Below are 16419 nucleotides of genomic sequence, written 5' to 3' on the forward strand. Positions count from 1 at the left end.
AAAACATAATAAACTCTCCACTGAGTAGCTGTTTCTTCACTTGTTAAAAATACTGGAGTTGTTATTGATCTCCAAGATTCCTACAGTTTTGCCATTCTGTGAATCTAATTACTGAATTTTTTATTACCTGTAACTAAAAATGAATGATAATATAAATATAAGAAGATAGAACTTGATCAAAGTTTCAGAGGTTTGATAAAGTTCAGATATGTAAATGGTTAAGAAAATACAGTGTATGCTTAAGATATAAATTATCATGTAAATGAAAGATTGTTTCAATAAAGAAAATGCTACCCATATTGTTTATATTTTACATAATCAAAACACTTTTAAAAATCTTCTAAATGTATACATGACAAAACTTGTAATTTCTTCTTTGCATGTTTCTTCTTCCTAGTCTCATCAGTGGAGACAAAAAGGAAAACATATGTTTTATTAACTGAATTTATTATTTAATAATTCATTTTCACGTTGTAAATCACAACATAATAATGTTCACTTCTTTCCATAAATATTGCTTTCTTTCCTAAAAGACACATGCATTTAAAATTTTATAAATGGGATAGTTGAGTAACCCAGAAATGTTAGTGTTTGCAAATTTGAATAGTAAAAAAAAAAAAAACAAAACTTGACCCGTAGTTGCCATCACTGTTGTTTCAAATGACTGTCTTTTTCTTTCATTTCACCATATTGGGTGAAAACAAAAGGGAATGTAGAATGTATAAATAATTCTGTGAAGAATTCCTATCTCTGTCTTACATTTCCATTATATTGTTACTATCTTAGTTTAGTTATATTTGAAACAAAGTTGAAAGGAATAAGTTTTTCAATTAAAGATAAAATTGTATCTCTTATAAACAGGGCTCCCTTCTTCATATTTCCCTATTATCACTGATTTAGGTTTGGAGAGGCAATGCATGTGCTTCTGTAAATAATTTCCACCCTGTGATATAATTGGAAGCAACTACAGTGTTCAACTACTGAGAGCATAATAGGAAGTAGTGACCTATCTGTTAACTTCGTACAGAAACCTACTCCACTGTCTTCCAAAGAACAAACCTCCAACTGTTAATGCAGGCGAGCTCTCTTGAAGAAATAAATATTGTTTATTGGAAGGACCAACTGATAAATTATTTCCTAAACCCTTGTATATTTGCAGGTAACTCTATGAGCAGAAGCATGATGATTTGAGTAACTTTGACAATTAAAGATACATAAAAATAGAATTTTGAAGCCTGAAGACTTATTCTTTCCATTTCATATTTTATTTTATTTTATTTTATTTTATTTTATTTTTTTGAGACGGAGTCTGGCTCTGTCGCCCAGGCTGGAGTGCAGTAGCCGGATCTCAGCTCACTGCAAGCCCCGCCCCCCGGGTTCATGCCATTCTCCTGCCTCAGCCTCCCGAGTAGCTGGGAGTACAGGCGCCCGCCTCCTCGCCCGGCTAATTTTTTTTTTTGTATTTTAGTAGAGACAGGGTTTCACCGTGTTAGCCAGGATGGTCTCGACTCGATCTCCTGACCTCGTGATCCGCCCGTCTCGGCCTCCCAAAGTGCTGGGATCCATTTCATATTTTAATAGAAATCTATCTCGTGGTCAGACATTCAAAACAAACTAACAAAAACCTCAAGCTACTTCTGAATTCTTTGTCTTGCTGTTTTTAAAAACCCAGTAATTAGCATAAAATCCATTTGCGATTCATCTACACTGTTGAGTGTCTGAACAGCTCGTTTCTTTTTATTGTTGAATAGTATACTATGGTATGGGTGCTCCACAGTCTGTTGATCAGTTCTTCAGTTGAGGCACATTTGAATCTTTCCAGTTTTGGCAATTATTAATATAATCACTATGCATGTACAGGTTTTTATGTAATGATAAGTTATCATTTCATGTAGGCAAATACTGATGAGTGGGATTACTCAGCCACATAATAAATATATTACACTGAACATTATAAGAAACAGCCAAGCTCTGCCCAAGAGCTAAAAGGTGTTCCTATTAGCAATATATGTGAATTCCAATTACTCCATATCCTTGTCAGTACTTGGAATTGTCCATCATTTTAAAATTTTAATCATTCTATTATGTGTACAGTAGCATCTCACTGTGATTTTAATTTGCATTTCCCTAATGACTAATTGTGTTGAATATCTTTACATGTGCTTTTTTTCATCCATGTATCTTACATTGTGAAGTCTGTTCAAAATTTTTATGCATTTATTAGTTTGTTTTCTCTTTTTTAAAAAATTATTTTCATAGGTTTTTGGGGAACAGATGGTATTTGGTTACATGAGTAAGTTATTTAGTGTTGATTTGTGAGATTTTGGTGCACTCATCACCTGAGCAGAATACATTGAACCCAATTTGTAGTCTTTTAACCCTCACCTCCTTCCTACCCTTTCCCTTAGAGTCCCCAAAGTCCATTGTATCATTCTTATGCCTTTGCATTCTCATAGCTTAGTTCCCACTTATGAGTGAGAACATAGAATGTTTGGTTTTCCATTCCTGAGTTACTTCACTTAGAATAATAGTCTCCAATCCCATCCAGGTTGCTGCAAATGCCATTAATTTATTCCTATTAATGCCCGAGTAGTATTTCACTGTATATATACCACAGTTTCTTTATCTACCTGGTGATCGATGGACATTTGTGCTGCTTCCACATTTTTGCAATTGTGAATTGTGCTGCTATAAACATGCATGTGCAAATATCTTTTTCGTATAATGTCTTCTTTTCCTCTGGGTAGATGCACAGTAGTGGGATTGCTGGATCAAATGGTAGTTCTACTTTCAGTTCTTTAAAGAATCTCCACACTGTTTTCCATAGTGGTTGTACTAGTTTACATTCCCATCAGGAGTGTAGAAATGTTCCCTATTTACCAAATCCATGCCAACATCTATTCTTTTTTGATTTTTTGATAATGGCTATTCTTGATTTGTATATCTTCTTTTGAGAATTGTCTATTCATGTCCTTAGCCCACTTTTTGATGGGATTGTTTTCTTTCTAATTTGTTTGAGTTGCTTGTAGATTCTGGATATTATTCCTTTGTGAGATATATAGATTGTGAAGATTTTCTCCCACTCTGTGGGTTGTCTGTTTGTTCTACTGACTGTTTCTTTTGCCATGCAAAATCTCTTTAGTTTAATTAAGTCTCATTTATCTTTGTTTTCATTGCATTTGCTTTTGGGTCCTTGGTCATGAAATCTTTGCCTAAGCCAATGTCTAGAAGGGTTTTTCCGATGTTATCTTCTAGAATTTTTATGGTTTCAGGTCTTGGATTTATGTCCTTGATCCATCTTGAGTTGAGTTTTGTATAAAGTGAGAGATGAGGATCCAGTTTCATTCTCCTACTTGTGGCTTGCTGGTTATTCCAGCATCATTTGTTGAAGACGGTATCCTTTCTCTACTTTATGTTTTTGTTTACTCTGTCAAAGTTCAGTTGGCTGTAAGGGTTTGGGTTTATTTCTGGGTTCTCTATTCTGTTTCATTGCTTTATGTGCCTATTTTTCTACCAGTACCATGCTGTTTTGAGGACATAGCATAGTTTAAAATCAGGTAATGTGATGCCTCCAGATTTATTCTTTTTGTTTCATCTTGCTTTGGCTATGTGAGCTCTTTTTTGGTTCTATATGAATTAGAGGATTGTTTTTTCTAATTCTATGAGGCATCATGGTGGTATTTTGATGGAAATTGTGTTGAATGTGTACATTGCTTTTGGCAGTATGTTCACTTTCACAATATTGATTCTACCCATCCATAAGCATGGATGTGTTTTCATTTATTTGTGTTGTCTATAATTTCTTTCAGCAGTGTTTTGTAGTGTTCCTTACAAAGGTCTTTTGCCTCCTTGGTTAGGTGTATTTTTAAGCATATATATATATATATATATATTGCAGCTATTGTAAAAGGGGTTGAGTTCTTGATTTGATTCTCAGCTTGGTCGCTGTTGGTGTGTAAGAGAGCTACTGATTTTTGTTTATTAATTTTGTATCCAGAAGCTTTGCTGAATTATTTTGTCAGTTCTGGGAGCTTTCTGGAGGAGTCATTAGGGTTTTCTAGGTATACAAACTTATCATCAGCAAACAGTAACAGTTTGACTTCCTCTTTACCAATTTGGATGCCCTTTATTTCTTTCCTTTGTCTGATTGCTCTGTCTAGGACTTCCAGTACTATGTTGAATAGAAGTGGTGAGAGTGGGCATCCCTGTATTGTTCCAGTTCTCAGAGGGAGTGCTTTCAACTTTTCCCTGTTCAGTATTATGTTGGCTGTGTATTTATCATAGGGCTTTTACCACATTGAGATATGTTCCTTGTATGCCAATTTTGCTGAGGGTTTTAATCATACAGGGATGCTGGATTTTGTCAAATGCTTTTTCTGTGTCTATTGAGATGATCATGGGATTTTTGTTTTTAATTCTGTTTATGTGGTGTATCACATTTATTGATTTGTGGATGTTAAACCATCCCTTGAATATTCTTTATATATTCTGGATACAGGTCTTTCATACAATGTGTGATTTAAAAATATTTTCTCCAATGTATAGCTGCCCTATTTTTCTTTCAATAGTATATTTTAAAGAGTAGATGTTCTTTCTTTTGATGAGATTCAATTTATCATTTTTAATAGATAATTTTTTAAAAATTATATCTAATCTAAGTTCAAATCATAAGATTTCCTCCTATGTTCTCAACTAGAAATTTTATAATTTTCAGTTTTGTATTTAGGTCTATGATCCTTGTAGAGTTAATTTTTGTGTAGAGTGCAAAATATTGATTGCGGTTCCTTTTATTACATATGGAAATCTGATTGTTCCAGCATCATTTGTAAAGAGACTATCCCATCTCCATTGAATTGCCTTTTGCCTTTACTCCTTAGATAAAAATCAACTGGTCATATATGCTTGATTACATATCTGGATTCTATTTATGTCCATTGATCTATATGTCCTCTCTTTCTGTAATATCAGTCTTGAGTGTTGTAGCTTTACGTTAAATCTGGGCATCATTGTGAGTCCTCCTAACTTTGTTTTCTCTTTTTCAATTTGTATTATGGGTTCTAGTTACTTTACCTTTCTATATAAATTGATTGGAATTGTGTTGAATCTATAGACAAATTGAGAGAGTTGACAGCATTGAATCTTCCATTCTATGACAAAGTATGTATTTCCATTTAATTAGATTGTATATTATTTATTACATCAATATTTAAAACAAAATTTCAGCATACGGATTTTGTATAAATTTTTAAAGTTTTGTAACTATTTCAAGCTTATTGAACTATTGTAAATGATACCATTTTTCAAATCAATTTTCATTTTTTTTGTGGCTAACATATTTAGATACCATTAGTTTTTCCATATTGGCATTGTACTCTCTTGCCTTTCCAAACTTAGGATTAATTCTGTTTATAGATTCTTTTTGATTCTCTTTGTAGCCAATTCATGTCATCTACAAAAAAAAAGAAAAAGAAAATGGCTGGGCGCAGTGTCTCACGCCTGTAATCTCAACACTTTGGGAGGCCAAGGCAGGCGGATCCCTCGAGGTCAGGAGTTTGAGACCTGCCTGAGCAACATGGCGAAAATGTGTCCCTACAAAAAATACAAAAATTAGCTGGGCATGATGGTGCAGGCAGCTGTAGTCCCAGCTACTTGGGAGGCTAAAGTGGGAGGATTACTTGAGTCCAGGAAATCAAGGCTGCAGTGAGTAGAGATTGTGCTGCTGCACTCCAGCCTGAACGAGACCTTGTCTCAGAAAAAAATAGTAATAATAATAATAATAATAATGTTTTATTTCTTTATTTTCAATTTTCTTGTCTTTTTTTTCTTTATTGATTTATTGAACTTGCTAAGATCTCTAGTATAATGTTTAATAGTAGTAGGGCAATTTTTTTTGATGATGTCTTATATTTGGTTGAGGAAGTTTATTTCTGTTTCTAATCTACTGACTTTTAAAAGAATCATGAATTTATTTATCAAAGACTATTTCTGCATGTATCAATATAATTTCATGGTTTTTTACATTTTTTAGTTTTTTCATGATGAATTGTACAGATTGATTTTATTTTTAAATATTGAACCAGCCTTGCATTCTGAGAATAATCTCTACTTGATCATGATGCATTCTATTTTGGTGGATTTGGTTTGTTAGTATTTTGTAAGGACATTTGTGTTTATATATCTGTCATATATATATATATAAGTCATATATATATCTCACACATATATGTAAGTGATTTTATGCTATGTATCTTTTTTCTTCTGATATATTTTTCTGGTTTTGATGTTAGTTTAATGCTAACCTCATAAAATAAGTTGGGAAGTGGTCTTTTACTTATATTTTGAAAGAATTTGTATAGAATTACTATAAATTGTTAAGGAAAATTTTTGTAGCATTTGCTAGTGAATATGTTTATGTTTCGACTTTTCCTTTGTGGAAGCTTTTTACTACAAATTCCACTTATTTAGTAGAATTAAGATTATTCAAGTTATCTAATTTTTTATTGAGTAATTTTGGTTTCATTATGTCTTTCAAGGGAATTTTTTAATTTATAATTTCATTTTATAGATTTATATTAAAAGTTCTGAATATGAGTGGCTCTCTGCCTACTCCTTTCACCACCTTCATATCTTAAGTGAATAATGCGTTCTCATCAAGAGGGTTAAAACTAATCATCAGCTGACAGCAGTTCACTTTTTGAGTTACAAAAAACTTTCCCTCTCAGGCCATTTATTTTACTGATAAGCAACCTAACTATATTATAGTTTCTAAAATATTATCTCCAAAGCCCCTAGAAGATGCATACATTTAGTCCAAAAGGTTTAATAATTCCCCAAGCTGATGTTTCCCTTTCTCCTTTGATATTGGCATAATTTGGAGTGTCCATTGTCTGTTTTATTTCATATTGGGACAAGCTGAACAGGGACTAAGGTGAAGGCAGAGAGGCATCCAAGGCAAATCATTTAAGGAGGCACTACAAATACAAGGTCAACACTTGCAGGAACCTAACAAAGAGTGTCTCCTTAAAATTTTTGTCCTAGGTGCCTTATCTAGTTCTGAACTTTTTAATGTGAATTCTTTTTTTTCCTTTTTTTTTTTTTTTTTTTTTTTTGAGATGGTCTGGCTCTCAAAGGCTGGAGTGCACTGGCGTGATCTCACCTGACTGCAACCTCTGCCTCCTGGGTTCAAGGGATTCTCTTGCCTCAGCCTCCCAAGTAGCTGGGCTTACAGGCGTGTACCACCACACCTGGCTAAGTTTTGTATTTTTAGTGGAGACAGGATTTCACCATGTTGGCCAGGATGGTCTTGAACTCCTGACCTCAGGTGATCCACCCACCTCGGCCTCCCAAAGTGCTGTGATTACAGGCATCAGCCACTGCACTGGGCCTGAATTCTTTATGTTCTCTAAAAATTCAAAATTATTTTTTAGTATTTTATCAGAAATACTGGAGGCATCAATTTAAAAGGAATGCACAGAAGATCCTTCATCACTACTTTCAACCAAGCAGTTCTGGGCTGGAGATCCTAGATCAAGCTACTGGCAGATCTGGTGTCTGGTGAGGGCTCTGCTCCTGGTTTGCAGATGGGTGTCCTCTCATTATGTCCTCGCATGGTTGAGAGAAAGACCGTCGTTCTTCTGTTTCTTCTTAGAAGGGCACTAATTGTATTCATGAGGTCCACCCTCATGACCTAATCCCCTCCTAAAGGCCTCACCTCCTAATACTATTATATTGCGGGTTTGGATTGCAACATATGTATTTGGGGGAGTAGGCACAAACATTCAACTCATAACATCTTGTGAATCACTTTTAATTGCAATGTTGGAACATTGCTTTAAAAATGATGCAGGCCCTATTTCCATATATGCATTAGGCAATTCTTGCATTGCTATAAAGAAATAAGGGAAATGGGTAATTTAAAATAAAAGAGATTTAATTGGCTCACAGTTCTCCGGGCTTTCCAGGAAGCATGGTGGTGTTGACATCTGCTTGGCATCTGGGAAGGCCTCAGGAAGCTTCCAATCATGGCAGAAGGTGAAGACAGAGTAGGTATGTCACATAGTAAAAGCAGGAATAAACAAAAGAGAGAGTTGGGGGGTGGTGCCAAACACTTGTAAATGACACATCTCATATGAATTCAGGGCAAGAGCTCACTTATCACCAAGGGGTTGGCCCAAACCTTTCATGAGGGATCTGCTCCCAAGATCCAAATCCCTCTGCCAGTCTCTAACATTAGGGATTACATTTCAACATGAGATCTGAGTGGGGACAAATATCCAAACTATATTAAGAAGAAACGCAGCAGTTCCCAATTTCGTCCCTCATCACCCTCCCACATACCGAATCATATATGTGAGGAGTACTTTTATGTGCACAACTTGCCCTATTCAGAACTGTTCTGGAACAAGTGCATTTCCCATAGTACTATCTAAAACTCCATCCCCTGCACTTTCCTTCAAGAAACCACATGACAATATCAATAATACATTGCATTTTAAGAACAGTTAAATATTTTCTGATTTATTTTAAACTGTTTTAACTCTTTTTATAACAATTATTTTTAGATCAATTCACAAATGATTACAACACACTACAGCAAGATGGAAAATTGCTGTCCTAATGCATACGTTACTCTAAACATTATTACATACAATGATATTGCCAAGGATTTAAAATTTTGATCAGCTGTTTCAGGAAGCTAGAAGCTTTTAGCTAAATGGATGAATCATGGAGAAGAGTCCCACCATTTCTCGTTCAAGATTGGTGACTCAGTGTCAGTGGGGCATGAGACTTCTATGATCTGACCTTAGAATGACCCCTTTTTGTTGTGGAACAAGGTTTTAAGCTAGGCCATTCCCCTGGAGCCATAAAGGATTGACTAGGGAAGATTGCACTGAGCTTTGCTATGAACAGAGCTGCTGCATTTTTGTGATTTTTCCCCAGTCTGTGGTTTTTCCTGAGCCTGTATCCAGACAGTGGTCATTCCAAGTCCAGCTTGGCTGTCTGTTACAGCTTCTGTTTGACTATGTCTTTATACTCTTGCCTTATTAAGTTATAAAATTGTTTATTGCTTTACTGTCTCAGCTGAAAGGTGAATAACAAAACCCCAAGCATATGTCAGCCTTGGAAATCTAGTGTTGACCTTCCTGGGCCCTCAGTGCTTGCTCATTTCCCATACCTAGCATTTACGTTTCCAATGCTTCATCTACACCTTCATTCACTACTACCTATATGTCGTTTGCCTTATTATCTATGGTAAGTATACCGAGTTCTAGTAAAATAGTATTTCAAGTGCAAGTTTACACATTCCTTATATTAACTTTACTTCAATACTTTCCATTTCTTTTTTGCTTCAGAACCAGTAGTTGAAAATATTTACATTTGTCTTTTAAAGAGGTTATAAAGTTGTCACAAGGACATGGGACGTGCTGGCTATTTTTCCCTTTTTACTATTTTATGGCATCCAATTAGGTGGATAATAAAATTCTTATTTTACTAATGAGTAATCCAAGACTTCAGGAATAAAAGTACCATGCTTAATGTCACACAACTAACAAGAGGCAGAACCAGTATTTAAATGTAAATATGTCTTATTTCGAAATTTGTTTGTTTTACCAAATCCTGTAGCTCCTTCCAAGACTCCTAACCTTTACCTTTTCTTTCTACCCCTAAGAATACATATAATTTTCACATATGAAGTCTCTTTTTAACCTTTTGCTAGTTAGTTAGTGAAGCAAAATGCAATGAATTTTGCAAAATGTCATGCAAAAAATGAAGCAGAACAGAGAATCAGGAAATGTTAAACCATGGTTAGTAGCATTGCATGTCAGCATTGGTTTGATTGTAATTTCATTGTTCTGGACTCTCACTTATTTAGTTGGTGTACCTGAGGCCTGCAGTCCTTCCCGGTGCTGACAGTGGAGCTTCCCAGGTTTTCATTCTCTCCAGGACCTCAACCTTCCTTGTTCCATGTACAGACATAATAAGCCCTTTCCACTTACCTTTTGTAAGAAATTGTATTCTTTCCCACAGGTGAGACCTAGAGAAACATTTGAGTCCTCTTTGATCATGTCCTTAGTCATTTCTCACTCCTGATAATGTGTTTGTAAGATTAATATGAGAACTTCAGTAAGACTACACTTGCAGGGGTGCAGCTACATACACCAAGCTTATATGTCACTGGTGAGGAATCTACAAAGCACTGACGTGAGTGGAGTGATTTCCATTTCTCTTCAGCAGCCATCTCATGTCAAAGACCATCTGGCAATTCAAATCCTGAGTTATTAAGGCTACAGAATTATGGCCATATCTAGTTTCTATGCACAGCCTTTCCCTGAGTAGAAGGCACAATTAATTACCAGATCAAAATTGGGCTGGGATTTGCTTTGTAAACTGCTAAGCAGTTTAACTGGGTTATAGAGAAAGACTCTATATGACATTAAATGACCTTCCTAAAAGCTTATTTCTCCCCCAACTGCTCATGTTGGAATCAATTTCAGGAGTCATTCACAATGAGTGGTTTATTAGCTTTCTAAATGCATTTACTACATGCCAGATGTCCAGCTCACACCAGCCTGCTGCTTGCCTTTCACTGACCCCTTCGATGAATGCTATGGACTTGGATCCAGCGCCAAGGAAACACGTCACAGAGCAGTGTGTGGTTGGCATACGAAGCTCCACCGAGGAAGAAGACATTACCCAGGTGTGGGCAAAAAGAATGACTTACCAAGCAAGGTCATAATGATGACGAAAAATAGATTTTTCCAGGTTGAATTTAGAAATACATTGTTTTCTCAGAATTCTCAGTGTGTTTCATGCATTTAAAAATTCCTTTGATTAGAACCAAATTGACTAAAACTAAATGTAGAAAAGACCTTCTTGACAGTTCCAGGGCTATTCTATAGCTGGCTTGAATTTGATTTTTTAAAAACATCTCATTAATCCAAAATGTTCTGCATAAGAGATCTGTACATCTGTTTCTTCACTTATATGATTGGATAATTATCATTTATTTTCAGTAGGTCATTCTGAACAAAATGCAAGTTAACCATTAAACAATTTCTGCATTTGAACATGACATATTTTCATAAAAAGGCATGGCTTAAATAGTACTTCTCATCAACCAAGTATCTTGATTCTTTAATACGTTTACTAAGAGAACTAACCATTGCCCTGATTTTCATGAAAAGAAAAAAATCAAATTATTGGTTTCCTCCTTCATATTGCCTTTCTATGCGCAAATGACAATATAGCCATTGTTCAGATTCTCCTAAAAAGTTTAATTGACAATGGCATCAAAATTATTCAAATATTCTTAAAAAATATGTGTGTGACAGTACAAGCAACGGTGGAACTGGTCAAAATAATTAAGGATTATTAAATATTTACTATGAAATAAATGCAAATGCATTCAAAATACATAGAAAAATATTGGTTAAATATAATTTGGCAATAAAGATGACAAATGCTTTATTTGTACCTTTTATTATGTTATTACTATAATAAGCACAAATGTAAAATATGTATTTATTTTGTAGCAATAGATTATAAAAGGGTAAAGGTAGGCATCAATAAATAGAGGTAAAATGAAACATCCACAGAATGCAAATAAATACAAATGCAAAATTTCTAATATCAAACATCACATCTGACTGTTTTCCTGATGTCACAATGAGACATTTTCTTTATATCTGTTGGGTCTAATAAAATGTGATAGTTAATAATCATATTTTTTGGATGGCATGGGGCAAACTGAACTATGTAGTAAACCATAATGAGCATTGTTAGACTGTTTCTAAATTTCACAGGGAAACAAATTACTTTGTTGGTTGCTAACTTGCCATGCCCACACAGGTACTTTGTCAAAACTTCTTAATTGTGATGATAAAAATTTGGAAATTATTCAGATTAATGTGAATATGTTAAAGTTGTTTTTCAACAACAGTAAGTAAAAAACATATATATAAAACAACATATCTAATATATATGTAATATAATTGTAATATATGTAATATACATGTACTGACTCACGCAATTGTGGAGACTGAGAAGTTCCATAGTCTATCTGCAAGCCGGAAAACCATCAAAGCTGGTGGTATAATTTGGTCCCAGTCCAAAGACTTGAGAACTCGGAGCTCTGATGCCTGAAGGAAGACACAAGATGGAAGTCCCAGCTCAAAACAGATAGAAAATTCACCCTTCCTTTACATTTTTCTTCTATTCGTGTTCTCAGGGGTTGGGGTGAGGGCCATCCACATTGGTGAGGATAGATATTGTTTACACCGTCTACCAATTCATGTGCCAATTTCTTCCAGAAACACCCTCACAGATATACCCAGAAATAATGTTTTACCAGCTGTCTGGGCATCCCTTAGACTAGTCAAGTTGACACATAAAATTAACCATCACTCCAAGTAAAACTCGTTTTGCCTTCTCTGGAAATATTTAAGGAGAGAAAAGTAACACTGAGCAGAACAGTATAGAGGGAAGAGCCATGCGCATCACAAAAGCCTACGAATCACATTTGTGAGCCATCACTTACTTGTCTGCAAAATGGATGGGATGGCAGGGCTGTGGTGAAGCATAGATACAACATACAGACATGACCTAGCTTTGTGCCATGCATCTAGATCCTTAATGATGACAGTGAGATAAAGATTACTTATATCAAACAGTTCTTGGACTTTTCCCTGACTCTCATCAGTGAAGTGCATCTTAGCTTAACCTCCTAGTCTTGTTTCCCTTCCTTGCTCTCCATGCCAGACAAGGTTCTCATGACCACATGAAACACAACCGCGAGAAAAGGAGAGGTGAAGAAAGGCAGGAGGTAGCAGGCCTAGGAGTGCAGAAGGTGAGGTTGGGCATGTGGGTTCAGGAAAGGCATGAATGTGACTACCATATATGAAGAAAGAAGGGAGAGAGAAGACCTAAGCATGATTGCTGTGGTCTGCTTACATTCTTTATGCTGTTTGTAAAAAGTAAGTGAAGGGTACGTTACTGTAAAATTGCTTTTGGTTCCTGGAACATGGTCTTTGGGATTCATCACTGCTCTGAGACTGAGTTATGTAGATCGTGACTTCACTAGCATTACAATGCATATAGTCATTATTTTCCAGAAGAACTTAAGTGTGCTTCTATCTTCTGCTTTGACATACATGGAGTAGACCTTTCCCATTCATTTTTCTTTTTTTCTTTTTCTTTTTTTGAGACGGAGTCTCACTCTGCCAAACAGGCTGAAGTGCAGTGGTACGATCTTGGCTCACTGCAACCTCTGCCTTCCAGTTTCAAGCTATTCTCCTGCCTCAGCCTCCCAAGTAGCTGGGATTACAGGTGCCCACCACCACGCCTGGCTAATTTTTGGTTTTTTAGTAGAGATGGGGTTTCACCATGTTGAACAGACTGGTCTCAGTCTCCTGACCTTGTGATCCACCCGCCTCGGCCTCCCAAAGTGTTGGGATTGCAGGCGTAAGCCACCGCGCCTGGCCTCCCATTCATTTTTCATACCCAGATCCTTCTTATCTCAGAAAGTCCAGCTACCATGCCTTCCATGACGCTCTCCGTCCCGGATTTATCTATGTGATGGAAATATTTTGCACAAACTTCCTTTGTGTTTGATCTCTACCTATGTACAATCAGATTCTTCAGAGAAGAGCCTGAGCTGGAAATTAGGGTGCATGAGATTCATCAAAGGAAGGACTATGAACAGCAGAAAGGGAAGAGACTTAGTATTGGGCAGGGGAGGAGCTAAGGACAGGTGTGTTTTCAGCAGGACTCTGCCTCTGGCCTCCTCACATAGGGTGTTCTGGAACATGAACTGTGTCCTGAGTTGGTCCGCCCAGAAGGCAAGGAAGTCAGGCTCCCTTGTTGGTCCATGGGCTGTGGGCTTTATACAACCTCCTGGGAAATAAAGCGATTCTTCCGTACGGCTGAAAGCGGTTCTCTGGGGAGACAGCACCTACCCAGGAGTAGCCAATGCACACCAATCTAACCCAGAGGGTCCGCACACTGTATTAATAGCATCCATTACTGACTTTTCCTGATGACCCTTCTCACATTTCACCTTGTGTTATATGAATTCATATTTTTGTCATATTTATACTAAATTGTGAGCTCCTTGAGGACAAATTAAGTGCAATATTTATATTTGAAGTTTTCACAATACCTAGCTTGGCTCCTGGATAACAGAGCACTGGAAATAACTTTGAAATTACTTGCCAGGACTTAATTTATAACTGGATGGGGCTCTAGAATATAATTTCAATTCATTCTATCTTACTGTAGAGCAGACCGTTACTTTTCACGGGGAAACTTCCTGAAAGTCCAGAAATGGGCAAAATTCCTAACACTGATATAACCAGAGTTACCAAGGTGTATGAGTATCAAAAAGCAAGGGTGGGATAAGAAGGGCATGGGCTAACTAGGCATAGCGACTTGTTCCTACATGTTAGACTTACAGTGTAAAGTTAATATCCAGGCCTCCACAAAATGACACGTTTCTACACATTGTGAACCTTCTGGATTCCTATACAGTCTGATTTGGAAATATTAAATCTGTGAATGCCATGTGTTTGGTAGGCATAATTGTTAAGTTAATAAATGATGCATAAAATGGAATAATGTATTATAAATACATATGTTAAAAACCCTTGAAAAAGCATTGAGTATAAAAATGAAAAGCAAACCTGAGAATAACTGTTTTATTCACACTTCCCATTCCTCGCTGGTTTTATCCAATCTCATTGCTTCATACGCCCTCTGTATTCTGAGCCCCCCCGCCAGGTTTATGTCTCCTTCTATAGTTCATCTATGCTATTAAGTATGCAGACATAACCTCCCCCAAATGAAGCTCTTGATCTTCCCTGCAAACACTGACGTCTTGTGTTTATCATCATCTAAGTCTCTGGCAAATCTAATCCTAGTACCTCGAGTCACAAAAGCTGTGGATTATCCCTGACTCTTGTCTTTTTCTCACAATGAATACTCAATTCCAATACAAGCTGTAGGTGTTACCTACAAAACATGCACAGACTCCAACCACTGTTTCCACTACACTGTCACCTCCACAGTCCAAGCCATCATCATCTCTCTTGGATGACTGCAATAATCTTCCTGCTTTTACCCAGTTTCTGTCTTTGACCTACTTCACAATGTTTTTAATACAGTCCCCAGAATGTTCCTGTTAAAATATAAGTCATAGCATTTCACACCTCTGCAAAAAAAAAAAAAAAAAAAAAAAAATTACCTTTTGTGTGAAAATATACTTTCTTTACTTATTTGGTCATTTACTCATATATTCATCTTACATACCTGTATTGATTATCTTCAATGCCAAATACTAAAATCTCAAGGAAGACTAAAACAAAAGTATTCTTTTCCAGAGTCATGCTGTATTATCCAGAATACTTATGCGTCTGCATTCCAAAGATTGGCCACCCAAACTTCTTCATTTATGAAGTGTTTCTCAAAGTAGTTGATTGCCTGAAATTGGATGATAGTAGCCTCAAGAAACACTTATAAACATTAGCCAATTACAGAGTATTTTGGTATGTTTGAGGCTTTATAAATCCCTGACCATCCAGGGACTTAAAATCCTGTTGGCAGAGACCATCAGTATTAAAACACTTATTTTCACAGACATTTATTAGTTACTAATTTTGTGCTAGGAATTGTGCTAGGTAAAAGGGGATATAATGATAACATAATGCCTTGACTTTGTTGTTAAAAATGTTTTAGTCTAGTTGGGAAGAAGGCAGGTTTACACAATACATTTAGAGCAGTGGTTTTCAACTCTGACTATACATTGAAGAATCCAGTTAAGAGTTTAGAAAATTTCAACATCTGGGTCTCACTATCAAGATCTCCCTCGGTCTGAGATGTGACCCATGCATTAATTTTCTTGAAAGCTTTCTAGAGGATTCTATAGTGATGTAGGATTGATAGTGGGTAAAGTACCCAGTAATGAATGAATTATTGCTTTGCTTATTCTCATTGCTGTGCACAATATGTCTTCTTGACTTTGTCAAGGAACAAATGACTCATAAAATAACCTGATCCTGATGGACCAGAATGTGGTAAGGTAAATATTCTAATTAAAATAGCACTATCAAGTATCTTACATACAGAATACATAATAATTGTCACATTTTTGGCTTTTAATAAATACTCTCCAAATATATGAAAAGACTCAGGAAACAACTATAATTCTTGAATTTGTAATTTATAATCTGATCTTTTTAAGAGATGAATAAAGTACTTTAGAGTCCTCTGGGTCATTACTACAAGTCTCATATCTCATTTAACAAGTGGAAAAGAAGTGAAAAATTGACCTGAATTATTACAAACTGACCACACACACATGCAAACAATCACACACATGCATGCACACACACACACTCTATATGCTCTTTTAAAGACAGAAAGAGA

At 36.0% G+C, this 16419-nt stretch overlaps 1 long non-coding RNA gene across 1 annotated transcript; it reads left to right on the forward strand.

Moving 5' to 3' along the window:
- The first annotated feature begins 6146 nt into the window (after positions 1 to 6146).
- Positions 6147 to 15529, forward strand: LOC126933951 (uncharacterized). Its single transcript, XR_007718780.1, has 3 exons — positions 6147 to 10029; positions 10553 to 10699; positions 15375 to 15529. It is a non-coding gene; the product is annotated as an uncharacterized LOC126933951 (long non-coding RNA).
- The last annotated feature ends 890 nt before the right edge of the window (positions 15530 to 16419 follow it).

This window comes from Macaca thibetana, chromosome 13, assembly GCF_024542745.1.
Source record: "Macaca thibetana thibetana isolate TM-01 chromosome 13, ASM2454274v1, whole genome shotgun sequence".
NCBI classification, from domain to species: Eukaryota; Metazoa; Chordata; class Mammalia; order Primates; family Cercopithecidae; genus Macaca; species Macaca thibetana.